The sequence below is a fragment of the Benincasa hispida genome, chromosome 11, assembly GCF_009727055.1.
Source record: "Benincasa hispida cultivar B227 chromosome 11, ASM972705v1, whole genome shotgun sequence".
NCBI lineage: Eukaryota > Viridiplantae > Streptophyta > Magnoliopsida > Cucurbitales > Cucurbitaceae > Benincasa > Benincasa hispida.
In genome coordinates, this window is record NC_052359.1 from 8,615,211 (window position 1) to 8,634,180 (window position 18,970).

General features: G+C 32.2%; 1 pseudogene; it reads left to right on the forward strand.

Annotated features, from left to right (window-relative positions):
• Positions 1–206: 206 nt before the first annotated feature.
• LOC120090542 lies at positions 207–18,509 on the forward strand (annotated as a pseudogene).
• Positions 18,510–18,970: the final 461 nt, after the last annotated feature.

The following is an 18,970-nucleotide window of genomic DNA, read 5'->3' on the forward strand; positions in this document are numbered from 1 at the left end:
TTTATTTTTTAAAAAAATAGTAACCATAAACAAATAAAAATTAAACTAAGAAATTTGTCATAACATTATATTAGTGGGGAAAGAGAAGACATGATGATTTTTAGCATTAAATTTATCAAAACCAACTTGCTATAAAGCCTCACCTCCTAACAAGCCTATTTAAGAAAGGAAATGTGCCATTCTTTTCTTCAAGTTAATTAAGAAAAATGTGGTTTCTTTTGATAGGAGGTCTTGTTGTTTTAGGTATTACAACAATTATATGGCTTTTTACTTGGAAAAATCTCAAATACAATGAAAAGCTTCCAAAAAGTTCAATGGGTTTTCCACTACTTGGTGAAATTTTGCAGTTCCTTATTCCCCATTCTTCTTTTGATATTTCTCCTTATTTCATCAAAACCAGAATTGATAGGTCTTTTTAAAATATATATCTTTATCCAACCCTTCTTATATGTTTCTAGGTTGAATTATATTTATATTGTTAATATATAGTGTACTATATATTTTTCTTATATATATATCCTCAACTAAAATGTCACTGAATCTCTCACACCCTCACTTGTTGAATTTAAAATAAGATATTTAATATGACCTGATTGAGGTTTGAAAGTGATTTTGAAATGGTTAAAATCACTTTTGTTATTTTTAAAATCGTTTTGATTCATGTGTATAAGGTGTGTTTGGATTAACTTTCTAAGTATTAGTGTTTCTAAGTGGAAAAAAAAGTGTTTATAAACACTTAGAAAGTTAATCCAAACTTAATTATCCAAAACCAAGTTTGATGATATGAAAATTGCATTAAAAGTGTAAAATTAAACATTCAATTAATTTTAAGTTATTAAAGTGCATAATAATTTTGAATCTGGCAAAAGTGATTTTAACAATTTTAACAATCATATTTACCCAGTTCCAAATGGCTTTGTTATAGGCATAGAGGAAATTTTTTATCGAAATCTTTCGATAGCCTTGAAATTTCGGTAGGAGGGAAATTCCATTTCTCCCTCATTTTCTTGAAATTTCAAAATTTTACCGAAAGTTGAGGGTTTTTCTAAAAAAAACAATTAACTATGCTAGTTCAATGGCTCTTTTACCATTAAAAATATATATATATTAAAAAAACCGCATATTTATTTTTAACTTCATTCAAACATTTTTTTCATTATATTTTTATATTATTTCATCTCAAAATTGAATTGATATAAGTTTTTTATTGTATTTTTACATTATTTCATCTCAAATATTTTATATGTAAATATTTCATGTCCATCAATTTTGTAATTAATCACCAATATTTGATATTAATCTATAATTATTTTTCTATTCATTTTTTGAATTTCTACTCTCGCATTGATATTTACATAAATATTGTACAATGTACATATAAATATTGTCTTAATTTATAGAAATAATGATGATTAAATATCGCCAATTATAGTCTAATTCAGCCACAATCAAAGTTTCATTAACTAGTTATAACTATTTCCATCAATTTCCTTAAAGTTTTCCAAACTTTTCATCGATATTTCTATAAAATCAGGACTTCGATATTTCCATTGACATTGATATTTCAAACATTTGGTTATATGATAATCCAAATATAAACATAACTAGAAAACAAGTTTTATAAAAGAGAGTCCAAATTCATAGATTATTATACTTTTCAGGTATGGACCAATTTTCAGAACTAGTTTGATGAGACAGCCAGCAATTATCTCAACAGATCCTGACTTAAACCATTTAATCTTTCAACAAGAAGGTCATTTGATTCCAAAGTTGTTATCCCAATGGCTTAACAAAAGATATTTGGAAGACAAAACATCCTTTCTTTGCATGGCAATATTTTTAAATCTCTAAAGAATATGATCATTAATCATTTTGGTATTGAAAGTTTGAAAATTTTGGTTCCTGAGTTTGAGGCTACAATAAACACAACATTGAGACACTGGTCATCTCATAGCATGATTGAATTGAAAGATGAGATTGCAAGTGTAAGTTTTAAGGAAAAAAAATGACAAAGCTTAGTCCTCTCTGAACTTATATGTTTGTGTATGTTTTGCTTCTAACGTTTAAAAAGTATCTCATAGATTTCTGAGTTTTAAAAAATATTCTTAAACTTTCAATTTTTTATCGAATAAATTTGTTAAAACATCTTGAATGTGTTATGTAATGCTCCAAATAACCAAGTAAAGGGTCTTGTATTTATGTTATCTATGATTTTGGCTTTTAGGGTTTAGAGAAGTGTGATATATAAACTTTTTAACTCTACTAGCGCCTCTGAATCTGTAATCTAATATTTTCTATCTAATAATAAACTATTATTAGTGAACAACACATGAATCTCTGTGTTAATTTCTCTATTGTTTATATTTTCTCGCTATTTTTATTTGTCAATTTCATAACAAGGTTAATGAATTTCCATGACCAATTCTACATTTCTTTCTTATTCATGGACTTATTAACAAATTTGAAATTTATAGTCCAATTAAACATAAATTTTAATTTTATATTGGTTGATTTTTTTAAAAAAAAAAAATTCTATGTCAATGATCTATTGGACATAAAAGTGAAAGTTTAGGGACCTATACCACTGAGACACCAAAATTAAAATATTCAAAAATCTAAATGTTGATATATCTGCAAATTCTTTTGCATTGTGCTATACAAATATTTTGGGTCTGATTACTATTTTTGCATTCTTTGATAAACTTTTTTTTAATTAGATAATATTGATTGCTTGGGTTTGTTCATCCAAATGATATTTGATTTCACTTCAAAGAGGTTGATTAGTTATGATCTAGAAAGTTCATCCGAGAATTTGGAAAAGAATTTTGTTGCTTTCATTAAGGGTTTGATTTCCTTGCCTCTTAATTTTTCCGAAACGACTCATCACAAATGTATATAGATAAATTCGAGTCAACAGGAATATAACTTAATTAAAATAAGATATATACTCTTGGTCATGAAATCATTAGCTCAAATCATTCCTTAACATATAAAAAATTGTTTTGCTAAAGGTAAAAGATAAAACTCTGAGATATAGCACATGAAAATTTTGTCAAATTCAAAAGCTTAAGTGAATGAGTTACGATATATTATGGTCTTTTATTCCTAAATTAACCTTAAAACCAACATTATAGTTGTGATTTAAAAATTTAAATCTTGAAGTTGGATGTATTTCTTTGACAGGGTAAGAAAAAAAACAATGAGGATGTTCAGAAACATGCTACAAGAAAGGAAGGCAAAACTAAGGAAAAAACAACAAAGTGATTGTTTTTATTTTGTTATTGAAGAACTTGAGAAAGATGAAACTTTTCTCACTGAGGAAATTGCTTTGAACTTGATATTTTTTCTACTATTTGCAAGCTTTGAAACTACTTCACTTGCTCTTACTTTAGCCATCAAATTTCTCATTGACCATCCTCATGTATTGAAGAACTTAATGGTATATTTAATGTTAATACTTTTTTAATGAGGCTTAATGTTAAACTTTTTTTATAAGGCTTAAGTGAATGAGTCCATTTCAACCTTCAAATTTAACATCTAAATTTGAATAAGTGTGTTACGAAATAGCCTTTAGGTCAATTGGTAATTTAACAGGATATCAGAGACGGAGGTCCTGTGTTCAAATTAATGTAATGTCATTTCCTCCGCAACGAAATTGATCTCAACTTTTTGGGTCTTTTACAAATTTTCAAGCCAAATAAGGGGTATTAAAGCCATAACTAAATCAGTCAACCTGAGGATAACTCAATAGTTAGATATATACTTTCGATCAAAAAGTTAAAGATTCAAAATCAAGTCAAATAAGTCATCCTTAGCATAATTCAACAGTTAAATCATATACTCTCGATCAAAATATTAAGAATTTGAAATCAAGTCAAATAAATTGCAATGAGCATATAACTCAACATTTAAGTTATATACTCTCGATCAAAAGATTATGAAATCAAAATTATGTCAAATAAGTTAACTTGAACATAACTTAATAGTTAAGTCATATATTACTTCGAATGAAAATGTTTAAAATTCGAATCTTTACCTAATATTTTGAACTTGAAAAAAAAAATCAAATCAAAGAAATTATTCCCAACCAACACACACAAACTAAGCCAACAAGTCAAACATGTAAAAATGTGGTCAGACTCATCATAAATCCCAAATCTAGCTAAAATGTATCCATCATGACCCATAATAAACTTGTGCCTACAAGAAAAACTTACTCCAATTATTACAATCATACTCATAATCATAGCTACCCATAAATTTTAAAACAAGTTTGAAAATGCAATCAATTTGAAGGGTTTGATTTCATGATTCATTCAAGTTTATAGTTCAATTCAATCAACAAATTTAAAATTTAAACATAAAATTGACTCATTGAGCTAAGGAAAAAAAAAGACGAAGATGAATAACTTTTAACAAATTTGTGTTCTTGATATCATAAATGTTTTCTAACTAATAAGAGGGAAATGAGAAAAATGGAAAGTGTGTCTATTTCATTTATTAGAAAACTCCATATAAATACATATCTTAAGTCTAAAAATAGATTCCACAATGTTAGCAACTAATCCCACTAACTCCACAAGAATAGAAACTTAGACTTGACTACAACTAAAAATAACTTCAACTATTTCCTAGAAACTAGGAATTGACTAGACCATCTCAAAAACTAATTTGCAATTTTGAGTTACAAACATTCTCCTCCTAACTCAAATACTGCAAACACCTAACTTGCTCCTAAGAGCTTGAAAATGACTCACACAAAAAGACTTAGGAAGATATCAGCTATTTGCTCTTCTGAGCTGCAATGTACCAGTTGCACTTCTCCTTCCTTCTGCATCTCTCTCAGAATATAATACTTGATCTTAAAATGTTTGGTCCTTCCATGAAAAACTAGATTCAATGAAATGGCTAGAGTGGCTTGGTTATCCACAAATACTTTCACACACTTTTACTGCTTCAGATGCAAGTCATACATCAATTTCTTCAACCAAACAGCTTGGTTGACTGTTGTCGTCGCTGCAATGAATTCAACTTCTGCAGTTGACTGAGCCACTATATCTTGCTTTTTTGAACACCATGAGAAACACCCTGAGGCAAAAGTGAAACAATAGCCCAAGGTGCTCTTCATATCATCTAATGACCTAGCCCAATCACTATCTGAATAGCCTTGTAACTCAAAATTTTCAACTTTACTAAATTTGATCCCAAAAGACAGTGTGCCTTTCAGATATCTCATAACCCTTTTTCCAACAACTATATGATTCTTGCTTGGGCAGTGAAGAAATTTAGATAAGACACTTACAGTGTACATAATGTCAAGCCTAATGGATGTGAGATACATGAGGCATCCAACTAGACTTCTGTACACATTCTCATCGGCAAGTTCCTCTCCATCATCCTTTTGCAACTTCTCTTTCTGAATCATTGGAGTGTTCACACTCTTACACTCCTCCATATTAAACCTCTTCGATATCTCTCTTACATACTTCTTCTAACATATGAGCATTTCATTCTGCCTTTGCTGAATCTCCATACCTAGGAAGCAATGCATCAGACCTAGATCAGTCATCTCAAACACCTTCATAATTTCTTGCTTGAATATCTCTATCTAAACATCATCACTTCCTGTCACTAGCAAGTCATCTACAAATAGAGATACAATCACAATAGCAGTACTTGATTTCTTCACATAGAGTGTGGATTCACTTAGACTCTTCATAAAACCCAGGTTCAGCAAATGATCATCCATCTTGCTATACCATGCCCTAAGAGCTTGCTTCAACCCATAGAGAGCCTTCTTCAACAAATAAACCTTTTGCTCTTGTCCTGGTATGATAAATCCGTCTGGTTGCTCGACATAGATCTCTTCTTCTAACAATCCATTTAGGAATACTGACTTCACATCTAGCTAATACATCTTCCATCCATGCTAGGCTGACACAGCCAGTAGTAACCTAATTGTGTCCCTTCTTCAACTGGAGCAAAAGTTTCAGAAAAATAAATTCCCTAGACTTGTGCATACCCTTTTACCACTAACCTGGCCTTGAGCTTGTTCACATATCCATCTGGGTTCAATTTGGTTTTGAAAACCCATTTGACTCCAATCACTTTCCTGTCTGCATGCTTCTCTACCAGCTCCCATGTATTATTTTTCTCTATCATACTCAACTTTTCCTTCATTGCCTCCATCCACTTCATATCTCTTTTAGCTTCTACATATCCTGCAGGCTCTAATGCAGCTACACTTCTTCTTTCATACAACTCCCTCAATAGTCTAGTCCCTCTAACTGGTGCATCATCAACTAATTCATCAGGATCCAAAGAGACTTCTTGTTGCTTCACCTCTGCTTCTTTTGTCCAGTCTCACTCATCATCCTCCAAAAACTGAACATCTCTACTAATCACCATCTTCTCTGTGTGAGGTTGATAGATCTTGTAGGCTTTAGACACCATGCTATAGCCTACAAAGATTCCTGGTTCGGCCTTCTCACGCAACTTGTCTCTCTTCACCTATGGAACATAAGAAAAACACAAGCAGCCAAACACCTTAAAATTTGTCAGGTTTGGTTTAGTACCAAACCAAGCATCATAAGGTGTCTTCTTCTCCAATACCCCCATAGATAGTCTATTCAATAGCAAGACTGTTGTGTTTGCTACTTCAGCCCAAAATTTCTTTGGCAAGTTTTTCTCATGCAATAAGCATCTTGTCATTTCCATAATACTCCTATTCTTCCTCTCACTGACTCCATTTTGCTGTAGAGAATATGAAACAGTGAGTTGATGCTCTATCCCAGTTTCTTCACATAAGGAATTGAACCTTTGCAATGTATATTCAGTCCCATTATCAGTTCTCACCACCTGAATCTTACAGCCACTTTGATTCCCAACCCATCTCTTAAACTTCAGAAACACTTCAGCTACTTCAGACTTATGCTTCATGAAATATATCCAACACATTCTAGTATAATCATCAATAAAGATAATGAAATACCTGCTACCATTTAATGAGCGAGTTGGTTGAGGTCCACACAAGTCAGTGTGGATGAGCTGCAACTTCTCAGTTATTTTCCATTGTGACTTCTTGAAAGGGAGCCTTGTTTTATTCCCTATTAAACAAGCTCTGAAGTTTGTTTTCAGCTCCTCTAGAACTGGTACTCCTACTGCCATCTCATTCTTCTACAAATACTGCAACCCTTTCTGATGAAAATGCCCCAACCTCTTGTTCCATAACTCAGTGCCATTCACTTGACACTTGAAAGCTATCTGCTTCTTCCAGAAGTGGATCCAACGAGAAGATCTTGTGCTGCATCTTTATTTTGAACAAATCATTCCTATTGGAATCAGAAATAAGCCACTTTCCTTCTTCAAACAACACTTTGAATCCTTTCTTTACTAATTGACCAACACTTAACAAGTTTTGATCAATTTCAGGGACTAACAATACTTCAGTAATCAACTTGGTTCCAGCACAGCTCTCTATTGACACTGTGTCGTTCCTCTTTACTTCTAAATACTCACCGTTTTCTATCTTCACCCTTGACTTGAATAACTTGTCAAGGTCCTTGAACAACTCTTTGTCACTTGTCATGTGATTGGTACACCCACTATCAACCAATCAACCATCACATTGAGTGACTGATCAGAAACAAGTAGCCACAAAGATTTGATCTTCTTCTTGCTATACTACAACATGTGTTCCTCCTTACTGTTGTGTTTTTGCTTCCTTACAGAATCGTTCAATGTGCCTCAATAAATGAAATCTTCTACACTTCACATCTGACCTTCTCCAACATCTGAAATGTGGATGATTCTGCTTTCCATAGTGTTTGCATGTACTACCAGCATTCTTTGCAGCAGACTCTGAGCTACTTCTGCCACTTCCCTTCTTCCTTTTCCCCTTCTTTTCTCATCCACCTTCTCCCTACTGCACTCTAGCTTTCAATGCCCCCTCAATGCTTCCTTCTTGTCTCATCAACCTTCTCTGCTCTTGTGCTTGTAAAGCACTAACCACTTCTATCACCTTGAGTGTTGAGAGGTCTTTAATATTTTCTAAGGAAGCAATGGTTGCTTCATATCTCTCAGGTACTGAAACTAGAATCTTCTAAACCAATCTATTGTCAAATAAATTGATTCCTAATGCTCTTTCCTTGTTGGAAATCCCAATCAACTTATCTGAGTACTCTTTAATGGACTCAGAATCCTTCATTTGCATTCTCTCGAATTCTCACACCAAGTTCAACACTTTCATGCCTTTAATCCTCTCATCACCTTCATACTCACTTTTGAGGAACTCCCAGATCTCCTTTACCGACTTCAAGGCCATAATTCTGTTGAATATGGCGAGAGACACAGCTGCATATAAGCAAGCTCGAGCTTTTGCCTTCCTGATGACCCTCTCCTTGTGAGTCTTGATCTGATGTATTGTTGGGTTATCAGGAAGTGGAGCAATCTCATAGTCTTGCTCAATTGCTTCCCAATAATCACAACCCTCCATGTAAGCTTGCATTCTGATAGCCCATGCCTGATAGTTTTCACCATCAAACACAAGTGGAGCCAATGAAGAAAGACTGTTTGATCCTAATTCCATCTCTAACAACTCTCACAGGTATATCACTCAGTTTATCTCGAAGAATATATACATATCGGATTCCATTGAGGGCTTTGGTACCACTGTTGTTCTAACTAATGAGAGGAAAATGAGAAAATTGGGAAATGTGTTCATTTCATTCTAGAAAACTTCATATAAATACATATCTTAAGTCTAAAAGTAGATTCCACAATGTTAGCAACTAATCTCATTAACTTCACAAGAATAGGAACTTAGACTTGACTACAACTATTTCCTAGAAACTAGTAATTGACTAGACCAACTCAAAAATTAATTTGCAGTTTTGAGTTACTAACAATAAACCTTAATAGGCAGAGTATGAGGGAAGTTTAAAGAAGAGGGAAAAGGAAGATTTTGGACTGACTTGGATCCAATACAAACTCATGACTTTTACTTTATAAGCAATTAATTTCATCATTCTCTCTTAACTCACTTGAAATTCTTCCATGTTTCTTTCTTCTTCTTCTTTTTTTTTTTTTTTTTGGCTCCTTTTTTTCTTGTCTATATCATAAATTAATCTCTTCATTTTTATTTTTTTTTCAGTTCATCAATGAAACATTGAGACTTGCAAATATTGCTCCAATAATCTTTCGAAAAGCATTAAAAATGTCGAGTTTAGGGGGTATGAAGTGAATTCGATATGACTTTTGGAAAAATGAAAAATATTTTTATAGCCAACCAACAACTACTTCTCAAAATATTTATTGTGTTTGATTTAGATAATGAAAGTGTTAGACATATTTAAATAATAAAATGTTTAATTAAAGTATGGACTATGTATGTGGATTAATAATTTATCACATTGGATTATTTTATTGGATTGGGCCCTATTATGTGATCTAATTAATTAAGGCCCTAGATTTCTAATTGAGTATGGATTTAATGGGTAGAAGTCTATTCCTAGTTAATTAGGGTTTAATTGGAACCCTAATTGAATTAGTATATAAAGGGACCTTAGGGCTATGGTCCCTAATAACCAAAGCAATAAGCACTCAGTCTTTCTTGAATCCCATCTAGAGAGATCCCATTTAGGGCATTTGGAGCTTTGGTTGATAAAGACAATAGCCGTCACTTAGTCATCATCAATCTTTCAATGGAATCCGGTATGTATATATTCTTGACAATTTGACATAAATGATTCTAGGGTTTATCTATTCAATATAGATATAAAGTATTTATACTAACAAGTGGTATCAGAGCAAGAATTTCATGTTGGATCATTGGTTTATGTTTATTTCCCATTGGGATTTGGTTCAATTTTTTTATTTCTTTTAAGGCTGATTAAAGATCCTTTAAAAAAAAAAAAAAAAAAAAAATCGGGCTTCGCAACACACATGAAAACCTTAGGCCAAGATTATTTTTGGGTCGATTCGTATTAAAGACATCGTCGGAGCAGATTTTGATCAAAAGTCACCAACTATAGTTATCATGGTTTTCCAACGATGAATTTTCAACCAAAAGAGCTTGTCGACTGTGAATTTATGTTGGTTTTAATTTGATGAGTTCTATGAATTTAAGTAGGTTTTAAGGTTAAATTTTATTGAAGATCTTGTATATTTTAATACTGGATTAACCAAAATTAATCAATCCCGTAGGTTATTGTTGTTTGATTACGAATTGATTGATAATTTTATTTTTTTAAATTTAAATTTTGATCGATGATTTTGTGAATTTAAGCTTAAATTTGATTAATCATTTGTGAATTTAGGTTTAAATTTGATTAATCATATTGTGAATTTTGGTTAAGATTTGAATAATCATGTTGTGGATTCAAGATTAATTGATCATGTTGTGGTTTAAATTTAAATATGATTGATAATGTGGTAAATTTAAATTTAAATTTGATTGATATTTTGGTGAATTTAAATTTAAATTTGATTGATGATATTTGGCGATATTCACATGTTTATGTTGCTTTGATTGTATTTATGTATATGCAATTATTAAGTGAATATTGGTAAAGACTATTTGGTATTCTCCCTCCTTTATTTTTGTACAATAATATTTTTATATTATTGTGTCTTATATTTTAGATTAAACTGGTCAAAATAATATGTTACCAAAGTAGCCTCTGTTATCTAGATTAATTTAATTCTAAAATATAAGATATGCATATTCATGAATTTATGCGGATAATTATCGGCCCAAAAGAAGATAATTATTTGGCCATATTGTGGGTATGCATGTGGTAATGAGTATGTGGCAATTATAAGGATTGCTCATGTGAAAAATAGTCGGTCCAAAGAAAGGCTGTTTTTTTACAGAGTTAATTGTTAGTATTTGATTACTACGCTGAGAGTACCATTTACAGTTTTTTTTTTGCCCAAAGGCTGGACATCAATGTTATGTTAGGTATCTTGTTAAAGGGGCCCACCACATATGTGAAATTATTTTGTTATATTTTAGTTGTGAGCATATGTTTTGTTGTTTATTGTTTCAGTTGGTCTTACTCAAATATCTGGAAATCTGAGTTCAATCCCTAAGTTGAATGGATCGAACTTCAAGATTTGGAAGGAAAGTCTAGAGATACTTCTCGGGTCTATAGATTTGGACTTTGCATTAAGGACCGATAAACCTACTTCTACTGAGGAACAGCCAAATACAGCTAATATAGAGAAGTGGGAACGGTCAAATCGCATGTGTCTGATGATCATTAGGCACTCCATTTTGGAGTCTTTTCGGGGCTCTATCACGAAAAGTGAAAATGTCAATAAATTCCTTGCTCAAATTGAGAAATATTTTGCTAAAAATGATAAAGGAAAAACAAGTAGTCTTTTGACTTTTTTAACTTCGTATAAGGGCAATGGAAACATAAGGGAGTACATTATAGAAATGTCCAATCTCGCAGGTAAATAAAGGCACTTAATATCGAGATAAATGAAAATTTACTCGTACATCTGGTACTTATCTCTCTTCCTGCATAATTCACTCAATTTAAGATAAGTTATAATACACAGAAGAATAAATGGAGTATTAATGAGCTTATCTAACAATGTGTGCAAGAAGAAGATAGGATTAAGAGAGAAATGACAAAAAGTGCTCATTTGGCAACATGCTCTCGTGATAAGAAGAAAAGGAAATTTGTGGATGCTGCAGAAGGGACATCTCAGCAGAATAAAAACAAGAAACAAGCTACTGAAAATCCTTGTTTTTTCTGCAAAAGAAAAGATCATTTCAAGAAAGATTGTCCCAAGTACGCCAAGTGGCGTGTAAAGAAGGGTAAACTTTTCACTTTGGTTTGTTCTGAAGTTAATTTAGCTTTTGTACCTACAGATACTTGGTGGGTAGATTCTGGTGCTACTGCTCACATAACTATATCAATGCATGGTTGCCTGAGGAGCAGGCCGCCAAGTGATGCTGAAAGATTCATCTATGTGGGCGATGGCAAAGCAGTTCCAGTTGAAGCTATTGGAAATTTTAAGATTACTTTTAAAAATGAGTTGTTATTTAGATCTGAATGAGACTTTTGGTGTATTGTCATTTAGAGGAATTTAGTTTCTATTTCCAGTTTGGACAATTTGGTTTTTCTTGTTCTTTTGAAAATAATAAAGTTAGTCTTTTTCAAGATTCTAAGCTTATTGGTACCGGTTCTTTAATTGATAATTTATATATGCTTGATTCTTTTGCTTCATTTAACAAGATCTTGTTATCTAATTCATATGATACAAAGCGTAAATTAAATGAGAATTCCACTATGTTATGGCACAAGCGTTTAGGTCACATCTCTAAACAGAGAATTCAGAGACTTGTGTCAGATGGAATTCTTGATTCCCTTGATTTAAGTAACTTCAACATTTGTGTGGAATGTATTAAGGGAAAATAAACAAACATAAGAAAATTAGATGTCAACAGATGCTCAGACGTCTTAGAACTAATACATACAGACATTTGTGTTCCATTCCCTACGGCCTCTTGGAATGGACAACAATATTTTATTACGTTCATAGGCGACTATTCAAGATATGGGTACCTATATTTAATTCATGAGAAGTCCCAATCCTTGGACGTTTTCAAGTCTTTCAAAGTTGAAGTCGAACTTCAACTTGGAAAGAAAATTAAGGCTATTAAATCTGATCGTGGTGGTGAATATTACGGTAGATATGATGAATTAGGTGAACAACATCCAGGGCCCTTTGCCAAATACCTAGAGGAATGTGGAATCATCCCACAATACACTATGCGGGCAAACCCAGCATGAATGGTATAGCGGAGAAGCGAAATAAAACACTTAAGGATATGGTAAGAAGTATGATTAGTCATTCTTCTCTACCAGAATCCCTCTGGGATGAGGCACTAAAGACTGCAGCATATATCCTTAATAGGGTACCTAGTAAAGTAGTAGTTAAAACCTCTTATGAGCTGTGGATAGGAAAGAAGCCTAGTATTAGGCATCTTCACATCTAGGGTTGTCCAACTGAGGCTAGGCCTTATAGGCCTAATGAAAGAAAATTGGACTCAAGAACTATTAGCTGCTATTTTGTTGGGTATTCTGAGCACTCTCGGGGTTTCAAGTTTTATGATCCCACTTCGAGATCATTGTTTGAGACAGGAAATGCTAGATTCCTTAAGGATGTTGAGTTTGGGGGGGAAGATAACATAAAGAAAGTTGTCTTTGAAGAGGAATTGGTTTCTTTTCCTCATGTGATTATAAATGATGTTCAGGCTTCAATTCCTAACTTCATTATTGAACCAATTATAGAACAGACAACATTGAAGTCCCCGTTGTTGAACTTGAAGTTCAAACTCAACAACCTCAAGAAGTGTCATTAAGAAGACCTATTAGAGAGAGAAGAAATGCAATTCCAGATGATTATATTGTGTTTCTTCAAGAATATCGGGATAATATAGACGTAATGGAAGATGATCCAATCAAATTCCAACAAGATTTACAAAGTTCTAACTCTCAAAAGTGGATAAGTGTTATGGAAGAGGAAATAAAATCCATGAAAGACAATGACGTTTGGAAATTTATCGAACTGTCATCAGGAGTGAAACCCATAGGTTGTAAATGGATAATTAAAACCAAAAGGGATTCACCTGGCAATATCGAAAGATATAAGGCTTGTCTTGTTGTAAAGGGTTTTACTCAAAAGGAAGGCATTGATTACAAAGAGACTTTCTTTCCGGTTTCATCGAAAGACTCTTTTAGGGTAATCATTGGTAGCTCACTTTGATTTAGAGCTACACCAGATGGATGTAAAAACTGCGTTTCTCAATGGGAACATTGATGAGACGATTTATATGGTGCAACCAAAAAACTTTGTGTCTGGTAATTCAAAGTCTATGGTGTACAAATTAAAGAAATCCATCTACGGTCTCAAGCAAGCCTCTCGTCAATGGTATCACAAATTCCATGAAGTGATAACCTCATTTGGTTTTGAGGTGAACATTGTGGAAGATTGTGAATATCACAAGTTCAGGGTGAGTGAGAGATCAATCTTTCTGATGTTATATGTCCGAGTTGACGATACTCATAGCTAGTAATGATGTAGGTTTATTGCATGACACTAAGAGATTTCTCAAAAGAAATTTTGAGATGAAGGATCTTGGTGATGCTTCTTTTGTATTAGGAATTGAAATACTGCGAGATCGTTCTCAAGGTATTTTGAGATTATCACAAAAGAACTACATTGAAAAGATCTTGAGTAGATTTGGCATGAAAGATTGTGTGCCGAGAGATACTCCGATCGCTAAAGGTGATAAATTTCATTTAGGTCAATGCTCCAAGACTTGAGACTGAGGAGATGCAGAAAGTTCCCTATGCATCGGCCATTGGAAGTCTAATGTATGCTCAAGTATGCATGCGTCTAGATATTGTGTTCATAGTTGGAATGTTAGGTAGATATTTGAGTAATCCGGGGATGGATCATTGGAAAGCAGCCAAACGGGTTATGATGTATTTACAAAGAACAAAAGATTATATGCTCACTTATTGGAGATCAGAAGTTTTGGAGATCATTGGGTAATTCTGATTATGCTGGATGTCAAGACACTTTGCGATCCACTTCAGACTATATCTTCATGTTGGCTGGATGAGCTGTATCCTAGAAAAGTGTTAAACAAACACTTATGGTTTCCTCTACCATGGCTGTGAAGTTTATAGCATGTTATAAGGCATCCATTCATGGAATATGGTTGCAAAATTTTGTCACTGGGCTGCGGATAGTGGTTGGTATAGAAAGACCACTAAAATTATTTTGTGACAATAAGTTGATGTATTCCAACAACAACAAAAGCAATACGAAGTCAAAGCATGTAGACAAACTCTATGGTGGTAGATCTATTGACTAAAGGTTTACCACCTAAAGTTTTTCATGAGCATGTTGCTCACATGGGTGTTAGTCACTTTTCTGATTCCATGATTTAGTGGGAGTTTGTTATTAAGAATGTTCTTTGACCTTATTTTGTTTATTTTCTATATAGAATAAAGTTGATGGTTTATGTTTTATTATCTGAACTCGTTTATTATGCATGCAGTTTAGCATAAAGTTTTTTTAGAATGATCTCATTAAGGAATTTGGACCAGTAAGAAACATACATGATTTAGATCACTTTGCATATAGTTTCCATACTATCCATCCATACTTGATCTATATCATGAATGTATTGGAATTGGTGATCAAAGAAAGTTTAGTTATAAGGGTACTGACGAAAGCCGCCTTGATTCTGTGCTAATACAGGAGATGGACCAGATTGAACTAAAGGGGAATTCTATTATTGAAATAACCTGTTTATGCGTGTTTAAGGTTTATGTGATCTAATTATATCAAGTACACAGACATAGCTCAAGTGGGAGATTTTTAGACATATATAAATAATAATATGTTTAATTAAAGTATGGGCTATGTATGTGGATTAATAATTTATCACATTGGGTTATTTTATTGGATTGGGACCTATTATGTGATCTAATTAATTAAGGCCCTAGATTCCTAATTGAGTATGGATTTAATGGGTAGAAGCCTATTCCTAGTTAATTAGGGTTTAATGGAAACCCTAATTGAAATAGTATATAAAGAGATCTTAGGGCTATGGTCCCCAATATACCAAAGCAATAAGTACTCAGTCTTTCTTGAATCTCATCTAGAGAGAGATCCCACTTAGGGCATTTGGAGCTTTGATTGAGAAAGACAATAGCCACCACTTAGTCATCATCAATCTTTCAATGAAATCTGGTATGTATATATTCTTGACAATTTAACATGAATGATTCTAGGGTTTATTTATTCAATATAGATATAAAGTATTTATACTAACAGAAAGTTGTTGATGACAAAATTCAGCCAAGAAAACTCGACAAACTTTCATGTGCAGTGAATTTATATTTTGGGGAAGATGTCACCTACAAAACAAAATAGCGCATCGATGTGATACTTGCAACAAAAAAATTCGGTGCTTACATTTTTTAGCAAGGGGTTAGAACACACTTTTAGGGAAGAAAATGAAGTTATCATGTTTTATTTTTAGACTCACTATCAATATAATAAGACTGAACCTAGAATGTCCCCAATCCCTTAACTCGAGAAGCCTAGATCAGGCATGCAAACAACAGTACCATATAGGGGTTATCATGGATAGGCTGCAAAAAGAGAGAGAGGCAAGTTGGCCGACGGGGCCAGCCCAACTACTTCCCCCACTCTTCTAAAGAACCTCTCTCGTCACTTCTTCTCATTTCGGCTTGTTTGGAATGAGGCAACTATTGGAAAAACCCTCACACTTCTACCTCAAAAATAAGCAGAAAGATAATAAAGAAAAACATTTTTTTTTAAAAAAAAAAAAGGAAACGCAAGATTTAGAGAAAAAACTACAGCCTACTAGAAAGAAATTCACTTAAGAAAAAATGGTTACAATCACGCAAAATAATTCTCTCCCTGATCCCAATGACAAGAGCACTTTCACAAAGTTTTTATACTACTCGCACCATTTAATCCCACTCTCAAACTAGATAATATAAAACTAGATTTAACTAGAATTAACACACCCAAGTTTAAAGTATTTCTAATTAAGACATAGACTCTTTTTATAGTACTTGGAGTCGTCATTTGAACTTTTCTAATATGGAATAACCGTAATTTTAAAACAAAATCGGAATTACCTACTAAACCGGCCATAAACTATCACTTCTTCTTAAAAGTACTAAAATACTTTTATATGCACAAGATTTGTAATTCCAGCAGGGTGGGTGTTATACCTTGTCAACCCAAAAAATTACATTGATCCTCTTGCCTTCAACCCTTGGAGATGAGAGTCTATGAGCCTAACATAAATGCGAGATTGATAATACAAGTACGATTTCTATTGAGCTATACTTATTTGGGCATGCATCGCTTTTAATGAGTTTATGACGTTGACCGATTTTATAATTGTATCAAGTATTATGATCCATAAGATTGACTATTTTGTGACAGAAATTTGATGGAGCATCCAGCATTTCATGGCCCAAGGCCCTTAGATTTGATTTTGGTGCAGAATTTGTCAAATTGCAAATGGTTGGAGTAAGTAGTCCATCCTTTGGATTCTATCTTTAGTACTTGTAAATTTAAATAAAATAATAAAAAAAAATACCTCACTTATAGATTTTGAATCTAGTTTTTATTTGGTCCTTAAAATTTATAATTTTATATTTTCACTCTCAATTTGAGTTTTAATTTCCATTTGATCCCTAAATTTAAGAATGTTACATTTTTATTCTTGAGTTTTGAGTTTGGTTTTCATTTGATTTCCATATTCTTCATTTTCTACTAATGTTTATTTAGTATTTGACTTTAACTTTTAGTTATTTAATTTAAAATAATTATGATGTGAAATTGTAAAAAATTTGATAGTGATGGAAAACATGACAATTAACGTAATTCTTTTAAATCAATCAGTACACATTAACACTAAGAATTGAAAGTGAGTATATAAAAAAAATTGAGGTCAAAAGAGTAAATATTGAAACATTAAGGATCAAATTGAAATAAAACTCAAAACTCAATGATAAAAATATAATATTTTTTAAACTTAGGGACCATATAGAAATTAAAATTAAAAAAAAAAGATATATGGGTAAAAACATTACGGGGGTGTTTGGGGCAAAGATTATCTATAATAACCATCTCTTGCTATAGTACTATTCAAAACCCCCCAATTAGTTACAGTAAATACTATTTCAAAACCTCCATTTTCTACCGTATTTACTATTTGCTATCGTTTTTACTTTTTACATTCATCATTTTTTTATTTTTTACCGTGTTTATTATTTCCTCTCGAATAAAATATTACACCTCAAACTAAAATAATCTATATCCCAAACACAAACTAACTCAACTATAATAACCTAGGAGTTTAATAACCTAGGAGTATAATAACCAACCCCTGCCTCAAACGCCTCCTACGTTTTAAAACTTAAAGACCAAATGAAATGTCCTGATCAAAAAGTATCTTTCTCCTTAAAAAAAAAAAAAAAATCTATAATGTTAAGATTGAATTCTTATTTTATGCAAATTTTGCCATGCTCACCCTTATTAAAAAAAAAAAATGGGATAATAGCATGCGAATTGAATTAAGAAAAGTATTGATTTGTCACCACATTTCCTATAGGAGTAGATCAACTGTATAAAGGATAAAATAATTATAATTTGAATGATTTAGAAATTATTAAAATCATTTGGATCAAATTCAATATATATACTATAAAATTGGAAGACTAAATCTCTGACCTCGAAATTGATAATACAAATTTATGTTAGTTGAACTATACTCGTATTGACAACTAAATAGATCGTTGAAGTTAACCTATTTTGTATCTATTATGTATTTGGTTCACTATAGGTTTAAAGCAATTAGAGGCAACATTATCCGAGTCCCAGGCTTACAATTTCCAGATGGCTTTCACATTCAAGTCAAGGAGAAATCATGATGAGAAATAAAATAATTAAAAGGCCTTCACACAATCAAAGAATATTGAAGGACCTCTATGAAAATTAGTGTTCTATATTCATGTTAGAAATGAAATATGGGTTTTTATTTGTTAGAAGCTGAAGAATATGGTTGTCCATAAAGAATGTAAGAATAAGCAAGTTTCAAAATTCATCCTTTGGAAATATATGGAAGTTTGGGAATGAAAATGAGTTAATCGTGGTATTTTTTATATTTTCACTTTTTTATCATTCCTATACTTTAATTTTAGTCATTTCGGTTCCTATATTTTCAACATATTCATTTTGTTCTTCTTTTTAACTTTTGTTCATTTTGATCCCAATATCTTGAATATATTCATTTTGATTCTTGTACTTTAAAAAACGAACCATTTTGGTTCCTTCATTTTTCATTTACATTTCATTTTCAAAGAGCTAAAATGTTCACTTTTTAAAAATTGAA